Source organism: Bufo gargarizans, chromosome 2, assembly GCF_014858855.1.
Source record: "Bufo gargarizans isolate SCDJY-AF-19 chromosome 2, ASM1485885v1, whole genome shotgun sequence".
Taxonomy (NCBI): domain Eukaryota; kingdom Metazoa; phylum Chordata; class Amphibia; order Anura; family Bufonidae; genus Bufo; species Bufo gargarizans.
The window spans coordinates 711,155,695-711,177,316 of record NC_058081.1 but is presented as its reverse complement, the minus strand read 5'-3'; positions in this window follow the sequence as shown (position 1 = coordinate 711,177,316).

The following is a 21,622-nucleotide window of genomic DNA, read 5'->3' as shown; positions in this document are numbered from 1 at the left end:
ATATCTTTCCCATGTACCCAAGTTTATGCAAATAATTTACATGACAAAACAGTATAGAAAGGTTATTGAAAATAATATTAGGACAATTATAAAACTGAACATTTTTATGCAGTCCTCCTAATGTCACGGATGGTGTTGCAGAAAGCTGGAACTTATAAATAAACATCCGACTGGCTTGATCCCAAACTAAGGAGCATATGAGTGAGCCCTATAAAACCCCTAGAGCTCTCCCTGACTGCTATGCCCATGCAAAGGTCTTTATGGTAGATGATTGCATGTCCCCGTACCTAATACTATGTGACACCTGAAAACCCTATAATAGTGAGGGGACACGACCACCGGCTCCCTGCACTTAATACGGACGGAGTCAGGGTCACCTAGAATCAAGCCAGCAAGGAAACACAAATAAAGGAAACAGATTTATCTGAGGAATCAGCAGAAGCAGGCTCCAGAAGTGAACAACTCATCCAGGAAGAAGTATAAACCGCAAAGTGAGACAGTATGGGAGGGAATATAAAGGGAGACAATTAGTGTAAATAGGTGACAGCTGGGAGAAGGAAAGGAGATAACAAAGTGAAACCAAAACAAAGAACGTCATGCAAGAGGTAGAGAAGAACGTCTAACAGACCTTCTCACAGACCTGGCGGTGACACCTAAGCAGTGAAAGAAAAGTTAGCTGGCATCCCAAAAAAAAATATTAAAAATGTTTGTTACCCTAATGATAATGATCTAGGTGCGCAAGTACCCCAAGCTATCCAACTCAAATCAAGCAACTTTGAGGATTACTGTCTCTCAGTCAGATGAGAGCTGGTTTTGAATGTCTCATAGTGCACAAGGCTGCCATTGTAAGGTATGCTGACTGTACCTGTCTCATGGTGTCAAACCTCCCAGGGAACCAGTAGTGGGATGAGGAACCCACTGGCAGTAAGCAGCTGACAGCCCAGAACGCGGTACAAGTTTAGGGATAATCCAAGAGGGGTAGTCAATGTCCAATCCGGGTCGAGGCAGGCAGCGAAGGTTCAAGGCGGAAGACAGTCCAGGGGTCAGTAGCCGGGAAGGATACAAAAAAACAACAGGCAATAGGAGTATCTGCAGGGAGGCTAGGTGTTCACCCTAAGGTGGAATAACTCAGCAATGAGCCAGAGCTCAGGCCAGGTCTTTATAGCCAGGGAAGGTAGGAACCACCCTCCCCAGGAACCAATGGCAGGCGAGGAAGGTGGAAGGTGTGTACTGGGAATCTCCCTCAGCAAGGCTCACACCTGACAGCCGGATAATGCAGGAACGCTATGCACCTGGAAATGTGCAAGCAGCCTGCGTACTGCGCACGCGCACACGCTGCACACCCGCACCTCGGGCACCAGGTGTTCTACCGAGCTGAAGGGGAACCCGTGCCCTGCGCCGTGCCCGTGGTCCCCGAGTAGGGGTAACACCCCCTGCTTCCTGACACATGGATAGGTTGTTGGCTTGCACATATCTGGCTTTTGGTTTTGGTTTATAGCTTTTGTGTAATTGTTTGTTACAGGTAATTAAATTATACACGCATATAACATTGCCGATTTTTGCAATCGTGAAATCTCGAAATAGCGAATTTATGGTGAATATTAAGTTAACAATTTGCAAAATATTGCAAATTCGAATATTGCCTATGCCACTCATAAATATATATTGCTGCCTATACAATAGTATCCATATATATATAACTAGTGTTGAGCGCGAATATTCGAATTATGAATTTTTTTATCGAATATCGCAATTTCGAGATTTCGCGAATATTTAGAATATCGTTCTATATATTCACGAAATCGAATATTGTTTTTTTTTTTTTTTTTTTATTATATTTTTTTCTTTCCCACTTCCCTAAAGTTGTTCTTACCTGTCCTTTGGATTCCTGGCTTCCTGGCTGCTCCAGTCAGTGGCGTTTTCAACTTACTGCTATATTCCATATTAGCTAAATTACAATCTAATCTATATGTGTATTTTACAAAATTTCGCAAAAGTCGAAATTGCGATGCGAGTAATATAACACGAAATAATCGCAAGAAGATTTCAACTTAGCACTGCTATATTCCATATTCTAGCCTAATATGGAATATAGCAGTGCTAAGTTGAAATCTTCATGCGATTATTTCGTGTTATATTACTCGCATCGCAATTTCGACATTTTCAAATGTTCTTAATATTGCTCTAACTTCGTCTTTTAGAATATTCGTAATATTCTAAAAGACGAAGTTAGAGTAATATTACGAAATTTCGTAAAATACACATAGATTGTATTTAAGCTAATATACTGCTATAGTAATATTTTTTAATAGTGTACATATTTTACAAAACTTAAGTTCAGAAGAGGCAAAAAAAAATTAGAGGAAAAAAAAGGGATTATAGCACTATATTAGCTAAATTACAATCTATATGTGTATTTTACGAAATTTCGTAATATTGCTCTAACTTCTTCTTTTAGAATATTCGTAATATTCTAAGAGACGAAGTTAGAGCAATATTACGAAATTTCGTAAAATACACATATTAGCCTAGCCATAGTCAATTAGCATAGGAACGTTGCCTTATACTATCAAGATAAATAATCGCAATACGCGAAAAATAAATCGCATATTATTCGCGATAATTGGAATAATTACGAATATTCGATTTCGACGAATATGACACGAATATTCGCGAAATATCGCGAAATCGAATATGGCACCTCCCGCTCATCACATCACATACAATAGTATTATATATTACTGACTATACAATATTATCATATATTAATGACTATACAATAGTATCATTATATATAACTGCCTATACCAGGCATGCTCAACCTGCGGCCCTCCAGCTGTTGCAAAACTACAACTCCCAGCGTTCTCGGACAGCCTACAGCTATCAACCTACAGCAGGGCATTGTGGGAGTTGTAGTTTTACAACAGCTGGAGGGCTGCAGGTTGAGCATCCCTGGCCTATACAATAGTATTATATATTACTGCCTATACAATAGTATCAGTATATATTACTGCCTATTCAATATTATCATATATTAATGACTATACAATAGTATCATTATATATAACTGACTATACAATAGTATCATTATAAATTACTGACAATACCAATACTCTGAAATGGTAATTAGAGATAAGTGAATTTTTGAAAAGTTCGATTCGACTGATTCGGCAAATTTTATAAAATAAATTCCTTTGAGACAAATTAGTTTGTCGCAAAGCGCATTTTTTGAAAGTAGCGGGTGCAATGACAGGGAGCTGCGATAGCACCGCCCCCCATCATTGTACCCCTCAGATGCCGCATTCATACAGGATCGCAGCATCTGAGTGTAAGAACAGTGTGAAATTAACATAAACAAAAATGTAATCAAACTTACCATCTCCATTTGCTTGCGACGGGCCGGTGGCTGCCAGTGAAATCTCGCGCGGCGCGAGATTATGTCATCACTTCGGCTAGCGTCATACGTCACCATGCACGGGATTTCAGCCGAGATCTTCAATCAAGATGGCGGCTGGCCGCCTGTCGGTAGCATATGGAGGAGGTAAGTATAAATGTTTTGGTTTTTTTACACTATTTCAGGTTAAATCGATTCTCTAACACAAAACACAAGGAAATTCGGCTTTGAGGCAAATCAAATTTATCCTGAAATTCGGATCAAATTCCACTTTGTGGGATTCGATTTGCTCATCTCTAATGGTAATGGTCATACAGATGCTGGATCTCTTCCTGTGGTACTGTATGTTATTCCAAGCTCTTTTGCTTGGATCCATAATTCAGACAAGGTGGTTGTCGGCTGCTGCACATAGGAGATCCATCACCTCATCTAGTCCCCGACACTATCCATGGGCAATAGATCTGGCGATTGAGCTGCCAGGGGACCTGCTGGAGACCCTGAAAAGCATGTTGTGTAGAGCGGGCAGTGTGTGGGTGGGCAATATCTTATCGAAACTAAATGTCTCCTAACTGTTACAAAAAAGGCAGTAGGACTGGTTCCACGATGTCCTGAACAAACCAATGCTGCTCATGAAAATCAGATGGAAACAGCCATGGTAGCTATTGACACCCGACACCATGACACCTAGTACTCGTCCTGTGTGTCTCTGCACTTTGCATGAAGGCAGTAAGGGCTCCTCAGCCCTCCTGTGAACTTTTTTCATATTACTACCAGTAGGGATGAGCAAACTCGAACTGTATAGTTCGGGTTCGTACCGAATTTTGGGGTGTCCGTGACACGGACCCGAACCCGGACATTTTCGTAAAAGTCCGGGTTCGGGTTCGGTGTTCGTCGCTTTCTTCGCGCTTTTGTGACGCCTTCTTGGCGCTTTTTGAAAGGCTGCAAAGCAGCCAATCAACAAGCGTCATACTACTTGCCCCAAGAGGCCATCACAGCCATGCCTACTATTGGCCTGGCTGTGATTGGCCAGAGCACCATGTGACCCAGCCTCTATTTAAGCTGGAGTCACATAGCGCCGCCCGTCACTCTGCTCTGATTAGCGTAGGGAGAGGTTGCGGCTGCGACAGTAGGGCGAGATTAGGCAGATTAACTCCTCCAAAGGACTTGATTAATTGATCGATCTACAGCTGTGGATCATTAAGCTGCTGATACTCAATTGCTCACTGTTTTTAGGCTGCCCAGACCGTTTGTCAGTCACTTTTTTCTGGGGTGATCGGCGGCCATTTTGTGTCTTGTGGTGCGCCAGCACAAGCTGCGACCAAGTGCATTTAACCCTCAATGGTGTGGTTGTTTTTTGGCTAAAGCCTACATCAGGGTGAAGCTGTCACACCAAGTGCATTTAACCAGCAATAGTCTGTTTATTTTTTGGCCATATACTACATCAGGGGCAAGCTGCGCCCGTCACCAAGTGCATTTAACCCTCAGTAGTGTGGTTGGTCAAGCTGTCACACCAATTGCATTTAACCAGCAATAGTCTGTTCATTTTTTGGCCATATACTACATCAGGGGCAAGCTGCGCCCGTCACCAAGTGCATTTAACCCTCAGTAGTGTGGTTGGTCAAGCTGTCACACCAAGTGCATTTAACCAGCAATAGTGTGGTTATTTTTTGGCCATATCCCAGTCTAATTCTGTCAGTAAATCCATACCGGTCACCCAGCGCCTAAATACTAGGCCTCAAATTTATATCCCGCTAAATCTGTCGTTACCGCTGTACTGTTCTGGCTGGGCAAGTTATTTAGTGTCCGTCAAAGCACATTTTTTGTTCTGGGTTGAAAAACAATTCCCAATTTAGCAATTTCCTAATTTAGTGGTTTCTGCTGTATCAGAGCTATTTGAAATCTATCCCTAAAAGGGTATATAATATTCAAGGTGCACATAGGGTCATTCAGAATAACTTCACACACACGCTACTGTGCATTTCCAAGTCTAATTCTGTCAGTAAATCCATACCGGTCACCCAGCGCCTAAATACTAGGCCTCAAATTTATATCCCGCTAAATCTGTCGTTACCGCTGTACTGTTCTGGCTGGGCAAGTTATTTAGTGTCCGTCAAAGCACATTTTTTGTTCTGGGTTGAAATACAATTCCCAATTTAGCAATTTCATAATTTTGTGGTTTCTGCTATATCAGAGCTATTTGAAGTCTATCCCTAAAAGGGTATATAATATTCAAGGTGCACATAGGGTCATTCAGAATAACTTCACACACACGCTACTGTGCATTTCCAAGTCTAATTCTGTCAGTAAATCCATACCGGTCACCCAGCGCCTAAATACTAGGCCTCAAATTTATATTCAGCTGAATTTGAATACAATACATTGGGCCAAATAATATTTTTGTTGTTGTGGTGAACGATAACAATGAGGAAAACATCTAGTAAGGGACGCGGACGTGGACATGGTCGTGGTGGTGTTAGTGGACCCTCTGGTGCTGGGAGAGGACGTGGCCGTTCTGCCACATCCACACGTCCTAGTGTACCAACTACCTCAGGTCCCAGTAGCTGCCAGAATTTACAGCGATATATGGTGGGGCCCAATGCTGTTCTAAGTATGGTAAGGCCTGAGCAGGTACAGACATTAGTCAATTGGGTGGCCGACAGTGGATCCAGCACGTTCACATTATCTCCCACCCAGTCTTCTGCAGAAAGCGCACAGATGGCGCCTGAAAACCAACCCCATCAGTATCAGTCTGTCACATCACCCCCATGCATACCAGGGAAACTGTCTCAGCCTCAAGTTATGCAGCAGTCTCTTATGCTGTTTGAAGACTCCGCTGGTAGGGTTTCCCAAGGGCATCCACCTAGCCCTTCCCCAGCGGTGAAAGACATAGAATGCACTGACGCACAACCACTTATGTTTCCTGATGATGAGGACATGGGAATACCACCTCAGCATGTCTCTGATGATGACGAAACACAGGTGCCAACTGCTGCGTCTTTCTGCAGTGTGCAGACTGAACAGGAGGTCAGGGATCAAAACTGGGTGGAAGACGATGCAGGGGACGATGAGGTCCTAGACCCCACATGGAATGAAGGTCGAGCCACTGACTTTCACAGTTCGGAGGAAGAGGCAGTGGTGAGACCGAGCCAACAGCGTAGCAAAAGAGGGAGCAGTGGGCAAAAGCAGAACACCCGCCGCCAAGAGACTCCGCCTGCTACTGACCGCCGCCATCTGGGACCGAGCACCCCAAAGGCTGCTTCAAGGAGTTCCCTGGCATGGCACTTCTTCAAACAATGTGCTGACGACAAGACCCGAGTGGTTTGCACGCTGTGCCATCAGAGCCTGAAGCGAGGCATTAACGTTCTGAACCTTAGCACAACCTGCATGACCAGGCACCTGCATGCAAAGCATTAACTGCAGTGGAGTAAACACCTTAAAAACAAGGAAGTCGCTCAGGCTCCCCCTGCTACCTCTTCTGCTGCTGCCGCCTCGGCCTCTTCTGCTGCTGCCGCCTCGGCCTCTTCTGCTGCTGCCGCCTCGGCCTCTTCCTCCGCCTCTGGAGGAACGTTGGCACCTGCCGCCCAGCCAACAGGGGATGTACCACCAACACCACCACCACCTCCGTCACCAAGCGTCTCAACCATGTCACACGGCAGCGTTCAGCTCTCCATCTCACAAACATTTGAGAGAAAGCGTAAATTCCCACCTAGCCACCCTCGATCCCTGGCCCTGAATGCCAGCATTTCTAAACTACTGGCCTATGAAATGCTGTCATTTAGGCTGGTGGACACAGACAGCTTCAAACAGCTCATGTCGCTTGCTGTCCCACAGTATGTTGTTCCCAGCCGGCACTACTTCTCCAAGAGAGCCGTGCCTTCCCTGCACAACCAAGTATCCGATAAAATCAAGTGTGCACTGCGCAACGCCATCTGTGGCAAGGTCCACCTAACCACAGATACGTGGACCAGTAAGCACGGCCAGGGACGCTATATCTCCCTAACTGCACACTGGGTAAATGTAGTGGCAGCTGGGCCCCAGGCGGAGAGCTGTTTGGCGCACGTCCTTCCGCCGCCAAGGATCGCAGGGCAACATTCTTTGCCTCCTGTTGCCACCTCCTCCTACTCGACATCCTTCTCCTCTTCTTCCACCTGCTCATCTAGTCAGCCACACATCTTCACCACCAACTTCAGCACAGCCCGGGGTAAACGTCAGCAGGCCATTCTGAAACTCATATGTTTGGGGGACAGTCCCCACACCGCACAGGAGTTGTGGCGGGGTATCGAACATCAGACCGACGAGTGGTTGCTGCCGGTGAGCCTCAAGCCCGGCCTGGTGGTGTGTGATAATGGGCGAAATCTCGTTGCAGCTCTGGGACTAGCCAGTTTGACGCACATCCCTTGCTTGGCGCATGTGCTGAATTTGGTGGTGCAGAAGTTCATTCACAACTACCCCGACATGTCAGAGCTTCTGCATAAAGTGTGGGCCGTCTGTTCGCGCTTCCGGCGTTCACATACTGCTGCTGCTCGCCTGTCTGCGCTACAGCGTAACTTCGGCCTTCCCGCTCACCGCCTCATATGCGACGTGCCCACCAGGTGGAACTCCACCTTGCACATGCTGGACAGACTGTGCGAGCAGCAGCAGGCCATAGTGGAGTTTCAGCTGCAGCACTCACGGGTCAGTCGCACTGCGGAACAGCACCACTTCACCACCAATGACTGGGCCTCCATGCGAGACCTGTGTGCCCTGTTGCGCTGTTTCGAGTACTCCACCAACATGGCCAGTGGCGATGACGCCGTTATCAGCGTTACAATACCACTACTATGTCTCCTTGAGAAAACACTTAGGGCGATGATGGAAGAGGAGGTGGCCCAGGAGGAGGAGGAGGAAGAGGGGTCATTTTTAGCACTTTCAGGCCAGTCTCTTCGAAGTGACTCAGTGGGAGGTTTTTGGCAACAGCAGAGGCCAGGTACAAATGTGGCCAGCCAGGGCCCACTACTGGAGGACGAGGAGGACGAGGATGAGGAGGAGGTGGAGGAGGATGAGGATGAAGCATGGTCACAGCGGGGTGGCACCCAACGCAGCTCGGGTCCATCACTTGTGCGTGGCTGGGGGGAAAGGCAGGACGATGACGATACGCCTCCCACAGAGGACAGCTTGTCCTTACCCCTGGGCAGCCTGGCACACATGAGTGACTACATGCTGCAGTGCCTGCGCAACGACAGCAGAGTTGCCCACATTTTAACGTGTGCAGACTACTGGGTTGCCACCCTGCTGGATCCACGCTACAAAGACAATGTGCCCACCTTACTTCCTGCACTGGAGCGTGATAGGAAGATGCGTGAGTACAAGCGCACGTTGGTAGACGCGCTACTGAGAGAATTCCCAAATGTCACAGGGGAACAAGTGGAAGCCCAAGGCCAAGTCAGAGGAGGAGCAAGAGGTCGCCAAGGCAGCTGTGTCACGGCCAGCTCCTCTGAGGGCAGGGTTAGCATGGCAGAGATGTGGAAAAGATTTGTCAACACGCCACAGCTAACTGCACCACCACCTGATACGCAACGTGTTAGCAGGAGGCAACATTTCACTAACATGGTGGAACAGTACGTGTGCACACCCCTCCACGTACTGACTGATGGTCCGGCCCCATTCAACTACTGGGTCTCTAAATTGTCCACGTGGCCAGAGCTAGCCTTTTATGCCTTGGAGGTGCTGGCCTGCCCGGCGGCCAGAGTTTTGTCTGAACGTGTATTCAGCACGGCAGGGGGCGTCATTACAGACAAACGCAGCCGCCTGTCTACAGCCAATGTGAACAAGCTGACGTTCATAAAAATGAACCAGGCATGGATCCCACAGGACCTGTCCGTCCCTTGTCCAGATTAGACATTAACTACCTCCCCTTAACCATATATTATTTTACTCCAGGGCACTTCCTCATTCAATCCTATTTTTATTTTCATTTTACCATTATATTGCGAGGCTACCCAAATTTGAATGAACCTCTCCTCTGTCTGGGTGCCGGGGCCTAAATATATGCCAATGGACTGTTCCAATGTTGGGTGACATGAAGCCTGATTCTCTGCTATGATATGAAGACTGATTCTCTGCTGACATCTAGCCAGATTGTTTGTTACGGGACCTCTCTCCTCTGCCTGGGTGCTGGGCCTAAATTTATGAAAATGGACTCTTACAGTGGTGGTTGACGTGAAGCCTGATTCTCTGCTATGATATGAAGACTGATTCTCTGCTGACATGAAGCCAGATTGTCTGTTACGGGACCTCTCTCCTCTGCCTGGGTGCTTGGCCTAAATTTATGACAATGGACTGTTGCAGTGGTGGCTGACGTGAAGCCTGATTCTCTGCTATGACATGCAGACTGATTCTCTGCTGACATGAAGCCAGATTGTCTGTTACGGGACCTCTCTCCTCTGCCTGGGTGCTGGGCCTAAATTTATAAAAATGGACTCTTACAGTGGTGGGTGACGTGAAGCCTGATTCTCTGCTATGACATGCAGACTGATTCTCTGCTGACATGAAGCCAGATTCTCTGTTAAGGGACCTCTCTCCTCTGCCTGGGTGCTGGGCCTAAATATATGCCAATGGACTGTTGCACTGGTGGCTGACGTGAAGCCTGATTGTCTGTTACGGGACCTCTCTCCTCTGCCTGGGTGCTGGGCCTAAATATCTGACAATGGACTGTTGCATTGGTGGCTGACGTGAAGCCTGATTCTCTGCTATGATATGAAGACTGATTCTCTGCTGACATTAAGCCAGATTGTCTGTTACGGGACCTCTCTCCTCTGCCTGGGTGCTGGGCCTAAATTTATGAAAATGGACTGTTGCAGTGGTGGCTGACGTGAAGCCTGATTCTCTGCTATGACATGCAGACTGATTCTCTGCTGACATGAAGCCAGATTGTCTGTTACGGGACCTCTCTCCTCTGCCTGGGTGCTGGGCCTAAATTTATGACAATGGACTGTTGCAGTGGTGGCTGACGTGAAGCCTGATTCTCTGCTATGACATGAAGACTGATTCTCTGCTGACATGAAGCCAGATTCTCTGTTACGGGACCTCTCTCCTCTGCCTGGGTGCTGGGCCTAAATTTATGAAAATGGACTCTTACAGTGGTGGGTGACGTGAAGCCTGATTCTCTGCTATGACATGCAGACTGATTCTCTGCTGACATGAAGCCAGATTCTCTGTTAAGGGACCTCTCTCCTCTGCCTGGGTGCCGGGGCCTAAATATCTGAGAATGGACTGTTCCAGTGGTGGGTGACGTGAAGCCAGATTCTCTGCTATGGGACCTCTCTCCAATTGATTTTGGTTAATTTTTATTTATTTAATTTTTATTTTAATTCATTTCCCTATCCACATTTTTTTGCAGGGGATTTACCTACATGTTGCTGCCTTTTGCAGCTCTCTAGCCCTTTCCTGGGCTGTTTTACAGCCTTTTTAGTACCGAAAAGTTCGGGTTCGGGACGAATTTCGGATCGGGTTCGGATCCCGAACCCGAACATTTCCGGGAAGTTCGGCCAAACTTCTCGAACCCGAACATCCAGGTGTTCGCTCAACTCTAACTACCAGTACAATAGTGGCAATCATATTACTGTTGATATAATACTTCAAGGCATATCACTGCTGATACAGTAGTACCAATGATATTCGCCAATATAAAAGTATTTATTGCGTCACTGCTAATACAATAATACCAATCATATCGCTGCCTATACAATAGTTCCATCTATATCGCTGTCCATGCAATATACCAATTATGTCACTGCCAATGCAATAGTGCCAGTCATATCACTGTCAATCGAACAGTATCAGTATATCAGTGCCAATACAGCAGTACTATTATACAGTTTATTACTGCTAATACTATAGTACTATTCAGACTACTGCTTTTACAGTAGTTCTATCTACCCAGTGGTCGAAAAGTATAGAGACACCTGAATAAATGGGATTCGGTAGTTGGGAACGCCATCTTGTGTGTGGCATGTTGCTAAGGGGAAGGGGGCAAATCTGTGAGTGGTGCATGTGACATATGTATCTGATACAGAATTTATTGAGGAATCCAAATCTGTTCTTACACATGACAAACCTTTATTCCTAAAAAAAACTCCAGGGAACACAGTACCCAAGTCAATCCAGTGGATTTCAAGGCTCAGCACACTAACAGATCAACCATTCATCATGGCACAGTTGGCAAATTTCTTGTCAAATTTTGCCAAACAAGTTCTGTGTAGCACCTCTCAAATGTGGTTCGCATTGCAATTGCTATGAAATCCATTCCACAAATTTAACCCTGCGATTGGGATCTTTGAGCGGATGCAGCAATTGGACCTTGTATGGGTGTCATTTGTGCGTAGCCAGCATCCGCCTGATGGTATGTCAAATTACTCCGCTCTCCACTGATAGATGCCAGGTGCTACGATGTGGACTCTTCATGAAGGACGTAAGGATGTTATTTAGTCTGTGACAGTTTTGTTATGTCCATTGTTTGGCAGGTCCCACGCAGAACCTGTTTTGCGAAATCTCCACCATTTGAATATGGTGGATGGATGGTTTGTTAGTGCACCAAGTATTGAAATATGCTGCAATGACTCAATCACTGTTCTCTCCTCGCGTGTTAATCTTGGAGCCATAACTGTGTCTGTACCAACGAGAAAGTTCCCTAATAACTTTGGAAGAAATAGATGTATACATTTAAACACAGTTTTGAAATTCTGGTCAAATTCGGATGCATATCAGATACATATTTCACATGCACCTCTTCCCATTTGAAAATATCAACTTGGATAAAAGACTGCAGCTTTCAAAATGGCCGCTGTGTTAGACACCGCCTCTCACAGATTTGCTCCCTTCACTTTAGCAACATGTGCAACAGTCCTCTTAAGGTGCTCTGGCTGGCGTGGGCACGTCTAGCAGAGACATGCCCCTGCACACCCTTCTCTTTGCAGGGGGTAAGCTAGATTAAATAGAACTGGTCCCCACCCTTCCTGCAGGAAGTGGGACTCGCCCACCTCTCTTTAGCGTGGGGGGGGGTTTGAATGGAATTGAAGGTTCCATTCTATCTACCTGAAGCTCTCCATATTTTCTGCCACCTGATGGTGAATCAGGCACATTACATATTAACAGTTACATAACATTAGAAATGCACAGTATATAGGACCTAGAATAAAAGCATAAGATGACTTGAGGTTAGACCAATAAAGACAGTAGCAAGGTGCAGAAGTGGTAACACCACTCTGGGGTGTTACATCCCCCCTTACTTAAAGCAAATCCATCCTCGGCTTGCGCTTAGGATGTGCTCTAAGGGTACCTAAGGAAGTTTAAAGTGCTGCATGAGAACATACATAGACTGACATAGAGATGGCTACTACTAGGTTCCTTCCTGTATGAGTAGGGTGTCTATTCACAGTTTGCCCTCTCGATATAACCACTGAACCAAAAAAACATGATACTGCATTAAGCGCTCAAACACTCCACACAGGACTGGGCAAGAGTCGTTTATGGAACGTGGGGGTGTCATTTACTGTAATCCTTCCACTATACTATGAGACGCCCGCAAATAGAGAGGTGGCTTCATCCTGTAATCCCTTCCTAGAACCAAGTCCTTATAATGCTTTACGCTTTGTCACCTTATTGACTGAACAGGTAGCTAAACATACATATCCAAGGCTGCGCACTAAACTTTTGGACACACCAAAGTAGTAGGAGGAGCCGGTTCTCTCCCAGAACTCCCATGAGGGTTAATCCCTCTAAACACACATTTTAGCAGCGGGGTAACCTATGATGGTGTTAGACCTGCTCAGAGGCAGTCCATATGAGCTAGAAAGCAAGGTGCTAGGTTTCTGGCTAACTATATTAAAAGGAACCTGTCGTCAACTTTATGCTGATTGTACAGTATAAAGTAGTGACAGAAATGCTGATTTCAGCGGTGTGTCACACATCAGCTAAAAGTAAGTGGTTGCCGAGAACCAGCATCATAATCATTGCAGCTCAGGCCTTAACCCCTTCTACTCCGGGCCAGTTTTCGCACTTCTGCCCAGGCCATTTTTTGCAAATGTGTCACTTTGCGTGGTAATACCTTTGGAACACTTTTACTTATTCAAGCCATTTTGAGATTGTTTTCTTGTGACACATTGTATTTCATGATAGTCATAAATTTGAGTCAATATATTTCACCTTTATTTGTGAAAAAATCACAAATTTTCCCAATTTTTTTTACAATTCCCAAATTTTCGAATTTAAATTTCTCTACTTTTTAATAGATAGTGATACCTCATATAACAGTTATTACTTTACATTTCCCATATGTCTACTTCATGTGTGGATCATTTTGAAAATTACATTTTATTTTTTGGGGACGTTAGATGGCTTAGAAGTTTGGAAGCAAATCTTGAAATTTTTCAGAACATTTCTAAAACCCACTTTTTAAGGACCAGTTCAGGTCTGAAGTCCCTTTGTGGGGCTTACATAATAGAAACCACCCGAAAATGACCCCATTTTAGAAACTACAGTATACCCCTCAAGGTATTCAAAACATGAGATAAAATGCACATAAAAATATCACCAACTGATAACAACCGCGAGTGTTCGCTAATTAACCCTGCAATGTACTAAAACAGAGGGTATGGCAGTAGGATGTCCAAAAATGGATACCTGGGGAACCTGCTCAAAAATCAAATAACAGTCATCAGTCCCAGGTATAAATAGATATAGAGCATTTATTCCTTATTTGCTCCAATGTGCACAGATCATCAGCTGCAGATAGTAGCGATGTAAAACATAGGCTGCAGCTTATACCAACAACGGTGCAGAGTGTTATTTCATGGAAGTATACATTTAATATATAGCTAGGGTGGAGGAATAGTTCATTGATAACGCCACCCATATGTTACTTTACCCCTCCTGAAGACCCTCTGTGTCGAGTAGTGGTTCACTGGAGGTTCTGCTTGGTGTGCAGTGCCTCTCCCGCTGTGTCTATAGGACCTTCCGTGCTGTTCCACATGATCGCATCAGGTCATGTGATCAGAGTGAGTCCACGTTATCGATGGGATACGTAGAGAAGCTGAACAGCCTTGGGTTGGGGTCCTGCAGAGATGTATGACTTTGTTAGCTTGCAAGCTCAAAAAATGAAAAAAGGGAAGGTTGCTTAAGTCCAAAGTCTTAATTAGACGGAATCCATCAATTGTTGCGTGGTAGTAGCTGCTGATACCATACGCGTTTCAGGGCTGAAACTTGCCCCTTCCTCAGTGGTCAGCAGCATAGTACAGACTGTGTCTTTTTATAGAGGACTTAATCTGGTTGATTAATGGACTGGCTGATTGTCAGAACAGCATCCAAAATGGTATAGTAAGGTAGATCAAACCGTCATTGATCAAATCTGACATCAAAAATGGATTAAAATGAAAAGGACTATATGATGTACATCAAATACATACAAAAAAATATATAGACATAAAACAAAATGTGTGACAAAGAAAGGCAGATGCGATTGAAATGCGATTATATTGCATTTCTTTCATTTTCCATAGTATCTTAATAAAGATGATAAAACTAATGTTGTTTCTTACTTAAAAGTGGCTGCTTCACTAGCCTAAAAATATAGATAAATGTGAATACAGTGTGGGGGGAACATACAAATAATCAATGTCTAAAAAGACGCATATATAACATCAGTGCGGTTTTGATGCGTTTCATATGCGTTTTGGAGAGCACCTGACAGTTTAGGGAGGGTGATGAGGGACTGATGGTGCCCCCCATCCCTTCCCAGGTTATAAGCAGGCCCCTGCCTCTTCCTATGGCCCGTTGGGCAATGTATGGTTAATAGGAGTTGGGAATGTGGGGTGGAAGGGTTAAATGAATAGCGGTGTGGCTAAGGAGCAGGAAGGGGAGGTGGCAATAGCAGGTGATATATACGCCCCCCCCTGCTCCTGCCACTTCCTCTGTTCGGCGAAGGCAAGCTGGTAGGTCTGCTGGCTGCCTGTCCCCCAAGAGCTATGGCCGCGAGAGATGCTCACCTTCGGGATGCGCTCTTGGCAAGGTTTAGTGAGGAAGGGGAGGGCTGGCTGCGATCGTTTTTAGGCAGCTTGAGCGCTCCCGCTTCCTCTATCCCTTCTGCGCCCGTGCTGACTGATGCAGTGGTTACACCGCAGGTGGCTGCTTCACCTCCCCCTGCCCCGTTTGATGTGCCGTCCGAGCGGCGTTCGGGGAAAACTCACCGGCCTCCGGGACGTCTGGGGCACTCGCCTCCTTGCTCCCCGGGCACCGCTCTAGCTTCTAGGACTATGTGTCGGCCGGGGGTGATTTCGCGGCATCGGGGTTTGGCTCCGCCCCTTCCGCTTCCGCCTTCTCGGCCACTTCAGCCACAGTGTGCCTCAGTGTGGCAGGCGGCGGGAGTGTGCACCATGGGTTCGGGGAATAGTGTTCCAGATGCTGGGGATCGCCCATTAACCCCTCCGGATTCGCAGCAGGCGCCCCCCCTCCCTCCTCCCACTCCTTTTGTGCCATTACAAGGGGACGTGTTGCCTCCTGTGTCTGGGGTTTTGGGGTTAGAACACTCGTTTTCAACTCTGCCAGACCCCCTGCTGGGGGTATACCTGTGTCTGGCACTCCTCAATTGCCCCTTATTTCTCAACCCTTGCAGCCACTTGCGGTTCCTCCCCCCCTGTACGTTCACGTAGGTGCAGGGAGGTGTTGTTGTCCCCCTCCTCGTCAGTGGACGGCAGGAGCAGGGGCCGGCGGGACCGCCGTAGTCGTCGCTCGCGGCGCGGTTCCCGTTCTTCTAGACACAGTAAGCGGTCCAGATCCTCTCAATGGCGCTCCCCGTCGTCTTCAGATGGGTCCTCGGGCGCTTCAGGGGAGTCTGTACGTACACCGAGTTCCAGACGGGACAGACCGGTCCCGGTGGAGATGCCTGTACCTGCAATGGCTGCGCCGATGCCTTCCTCTGCTGGTAAGTACCAATATGCTGGGGCCTGGGGGGCTGGTGGGTCCAGTGCTGGTCTGGAAGTGTTATTGAAGTCCTTATTGTATTCTTTTTTCTGTGGGGTTAGCCCCTTGGGTTCGCATTTAGAGGAGGCGGTGCAGGAGAAAATTTGGTCCAACCAATATGTGGACATTTGGTCCCTGATATCGATGGACCAACACACAGTGGATAAGGAAAAACGTTTTTTTGGATAAGCCGTATGATAGGAGGGTGAAGGTGTCCAAGACTATGAACAATTGGTTACAAGCGTTCGCAGTTTTGGGTTGTGTTATGGGTCAGCGGCACCCTGAGCTCTGTTCTGAATTGTTCATATATTTGGACACTCTATATAGTGCGTACAAGGCTCACGGGGGCAGTGCGTGGTGGAGGTATGATGAAGAATTTAGGAGGCGTTTGGCACTTCAGCCGGAGCTGGGGTGGGGGATGAAGGCCACGGCTTCGCCTGATGGTGTCGCAGCATCCCCCTTCCTTTCCAGGGGCGGCCGCTGGTGCTGGGGCCTCAACAGCCCAGGGACCAGTGGCCGTTCGACGACCAGGCGCGTGCTGGTTGTTTAATGAGGATTTCTGCAAGTATGCCGGTTTGTGCAAGTACAAGCATGAATGCTCGGCTTGTGGGGGCCCTTACGCAGCGGGTAGGTGTACCAGGTCCCAGGTTAGGCCTGGAAAAAAAACCTTGGCCTTTGAGCAAAAGGACGCCAGTCAGCGTGGTAGAGATGGCGCCGTGGCTAGGCAGGTATCCCAATAGGGAGGCTGCTTTGACCCTGTGCAACGGTTTTTCTAAAGGGTTTTTTCATACCATTTGTTCTTAGTCGGTCCCCGGTTTACTCTGATAATCTTAAGTCTGTCAGGGAGAACCCAGAAGTCCTGGAGGCTAAGTTGCGGAAGGAGGTGTCGGCGGGTAGGATGCCAGGCCCTTTTGTAGCCCCACCTTTTTCTAATTTGAGGGTTTCGCCGTGGGGTGTGGTTCCTAAAAAAGAGTTGGGTAAATTTCGCCTCATACATCATTTGTCTCATCCCCGGGGTTCGTCCGTGAATGATGCTATCCTTCATGAGGAAGCATCGGTAACATATGTATCGTTTGATAGGGCAGTGGCGTTGGTGCGAACAGTGGGTCAGGGTGCCCTTATGGCGAAATCGGATATTGAATCCGTGTTTAGGCTTCTGCCCATTCACCCTGACTGTTTTCATTTGCTGGGAGGTTGTTTCGAGGGCCTTTTTTATTACGACATGTGTTTGCCTATGGGGTGCTCTATTTCGTGCCATTATTTCGAAATGTTCAGCTCATTTTTGGAATGGGTTGTGCGGGTTGAGTCCGGGTTGTCGTCAGTGATTCACTATCTTGACGACTTCCTTTTTGTGGGTCCGCGGGAGGGTGACGGCTGTCGATTCCTGCTGTCCACCTTTTTGGAGTTAATGGCACGCTTTGGAGTCCCTATTTCGGTCGAAAAGACGGAGGGTCCAGTGACTTGTCTTTCCTTTTTAGGGATTGAGATTGATTCGGTCGCTATGGTTTTTCGTCTCCCTGCGGACAAATTGAATACCCTCGTGGGGTTGATTGATGGTTTTTTGGTGGTGCGGAAGGTTACCTTGAGGCAACTCCAGTCCCTTTTGGGTTTGCTTTGCTTTGCGTGTCAGGTCATGCCTATGGGTCGGGTTTTTTCGCGGCGCCTATCTTTGGCGACGCGCGGAGGCCGGTCCCTTCGGCATCGCATTCGACTTACGAAATCGCTGAAGGAGGACTTGAGGGTGTGGAGTTCTTTTTTGGGTGCCTATAATGGGCATACTTGCTTTATTGCGGAGGTGGTTTCGAACTCAGAGTTGGCATTGTGGTCTGATGCGGCTGGCTCTTGTGGTTTTGGTACGATACTGGGTACGGAGTGGTGCGCGTCTTGCTGGCCGGAGGATTGGCGTGCCTCGGGGCTTGTTCGGAATCTTACTCTGTTGGAGCTGTTCCCTATAGTGGTGGTGGTGGAGATCTGGGGAGAACGTTTAGCGAACCGGCATGTCTGTTTTTGGTCGGATAATTTAGGGACTGTTCAATGTATTAATTGTTTGTCATCTTCGTCCCTCCCGGTGTTGGGGTTGCTGCGGCACTTGGTCCTCCGTTGTCTGGAGCGTAACATTTATTTTAGGGCCAGGCATGTTCCTGGGGTCGACAATCGGATCGCTGATGCTCTTTCTCGCTTCAATTGGCATGTGTTTCGGGAGCTTCATCCGGAGGCAGAATCGGATGGGCTGGAATGCCAGCAGTTCCTGTGGCAGCTGGTAGCCAGCAGTTGATGTCCCTCGTGAGTGCGTCGGTGTCACCGGCGACGTGGCAGGCACATGGTAAGGCCTGGGCAGACTGGTTGGCTGTGAGTGGGGTAAGAAATGTCGCTGAGAGGGATGATATTCACATGGAGGTGACTATTGAGTGGCTGTTAAGAATGAGGTCCATGGGGGTCTCAGCCCCGGTTGTGCGGCGGCGTTTGGCGGGGGTGGCGTTTTACTTTAAATTGTGTGGCTGGACGAATGTGACGAAGGTTTTTGTGGTGAAGCAGGCTATGAAGGGATGGCAGAGGGAGTATGTGGTGAGGGATAGCAGATTGCCTATTTCTTTTACATTGCTTTGCAAGTTGATCGAGTGTTGCGGGACTGTTTGTTCGTCAGCTTTTGAGGGTTCTATGGTGGCAGCTAGTTTCTGTCTCGCCTTTTTTGCAGCTCTGAGGGTGGGTGAGCTAGTAGCTCCTTCGGGTACTAGGCCTGGGGGTTTGTCTGAATCGGATGTTGTGTTGGGTAATAATGCTCTCAGAGTCCGTATTAAGAAGTCAAAGACTGACCAGTTGGGGACTGGGGCATGGCTGCCGATATTGCCAGTTCCGGGAATAGCTTGGTTAGGTTGGTGGGGGAGTATATGGCTGTTCGGATGGGGGGTGTGAATTTTCTCGCGCATGCTGATGGGTTACCGTTTACGAAATTTCAGTTTTCTTCTGTTTTGCGCAACTGCTTGAGGCATTCGGGGGTGGAGCCTGGTGAGTTCGGCACTCACTCTTTTCATATAGGCGCGGCTACGGAGGCGGCTAGGGCGGGCTTATCTGAATCAGAGGTGATGCGTATTGGTAGGTGGCGATCCGCCTGCTTTGCGCGATATATTCGTCTGGATTTGCTGGTTTGAGTTATTAAGTTTGCTGCCATGGCATATATAAAAAAAAAAAGAAAAAAAAAAAGAAAAAGATTTGTATTTGTGTTTACGGTATGCATTGCGGATCTGTTTTTCATCATTGTCTCTTTTAGGTGCTGTTTGTCCGGTGGTGTGGCTGTTGGGCCACTCTTATATATTTTGGGCTGCGCAGAGGGCGGAACGGAGGCCTGGAGGTCAGAGCCTTGGATTCAGGGAAGTAGAGGTTTTTTGGAAGGGGATACGGGGCCTTCGGTGGTCACATCTGTTACCTGAGGTGGTTGATTTGGGTCTCCGGTCGGTGGGGCCGGTGATACTGGTGATTCATGCGGGCGGAAACGATCTCTGTGCCCTTCGGCTTACTGAGTTGATGGCGCTCATGCGCTCTGTATTGGAGAGGTTCCCGGCCTTCTTTAGAGAATTGGTTATTGTGTGGTCGGAGGTGGTTCCCCGAGTGGTGTGGCATGGGGCTCGGGATGGTGAGGCACTGGAGAGGTGCCGGAAAACTTTAAATGCCCATATCTCACGCTTTGTGCGCTCTCGAGGTGGTGTAACGGTTCGTCACCGCCGCCTCCTCTGTGGCAGCAATGTAGAGAACAGGAGCATGATGGGAACAGATTTGGCGCACGTGCCCTCTGGGGTCCAGGGGTTGGCACACCGCACCGAAGGAGTGGTTGGAGGAGGAGTTTAAATTTGCCTTTATAATGTGAGCTGTGGCCGACAATCACCCAGTAAAAGAGAGCTAAAAGTTGAACGGTGTCCATGTCCTTTGTTTTAGGATAAGTGAATAACGGGGGCCTGAAGGTATGTCTTATCCTAACCCTGTTCCTGAATACCAACAGTCCCCTCACACTCATTGTTATCTTAGAGAAAATGCTAGTGTCACTTGCTTGAAATTGCTGCTTCACTCAAATAGGGTGTAAATGTGGTATAACAATATAAAGATGAGATGTAGAAATGGATTGTAGAGATGTCATTGTAGAAACGTGAATGAAGGTGAGCAGTGGGGGCCGGGTGGGAAGGGGAGATTGAGGTGCTGATAACACAGCCAGACACTCTTTTTCCTGTGACCACCCAACATCCACCCCAGAGATCTTCAGGCTTACAGAAAACCAAATAATTTGAATTTGGTGTTTAAACCCGATGAGATGATGGTGTTAAATTCAACGATCCTCCTTGATTCAGTTTGTGACATATTTGCGATATGGTTACCGCCTCTCCATGGCTTCTTTACTTTTTCAAAAGCCACAAACTTTAACAAGGAGGGATCACTATTGTGAAAGTTTTTAAAATGATTCAACACTAAATGAGACTCAAAACCGGGTGGTAACAGGAAATCAAGTGTCTGGCTGTGTTATCAGCATCTCAGTCTCCCCTTCCCGCCCAGCCCCCACCCCTCACCTTCATTCACAAGCAAATAAGGAATCAATGCTCTATATCTATTTATACCTGGCACTGATGACTGTTATCAGATTTTTGAGCAGGTTCCCCAGGTATCCATTTTTGGACATCCTACTGCCATACCTTCTGTTTTAGTACATTGCAGGGTTAATTAGTGAACACTCGCGGTTGTTATCAGTTGGTGATATTTTTATGTGCATTTTATTTCATGTTTTATTCCCTATTTTTTTAGGTGGATCCACCGTTTTTTTATTGTAATATGTTTTATGATACAGAGCTTGCAACACTCTCCTAGTGCTTTACTCACCTGTTATAATAAATTAAATGTTCTATATTTTAATTTGTGTCTGTCTGGCTCTGGCTAGCTGAGTTGCCCCCTATTACTTCATCTTCATAGATTTTACATTTTAATCCATTTTTTCCAGTAACAAAGCAAGGGTTAACAGCCAAACAAAACTAATTTTTTTTTACCCTGATTATGCCGTTTACAGAAACACCCCACATGTGGTTGCAAACTGCTGTATGGCCACATGACAGGGCGCAGTAGGAAAGGAACGCCATATGGTTTTTGGAAGGCAGATTAAGCTGAACTGGTTTTTAGATGTCATGTCCAATTTGAAGCCCCCCTGATGCATCCCTACAGTAGAAACTCAAAAACGTGACAACATTTTGAAAACTACAA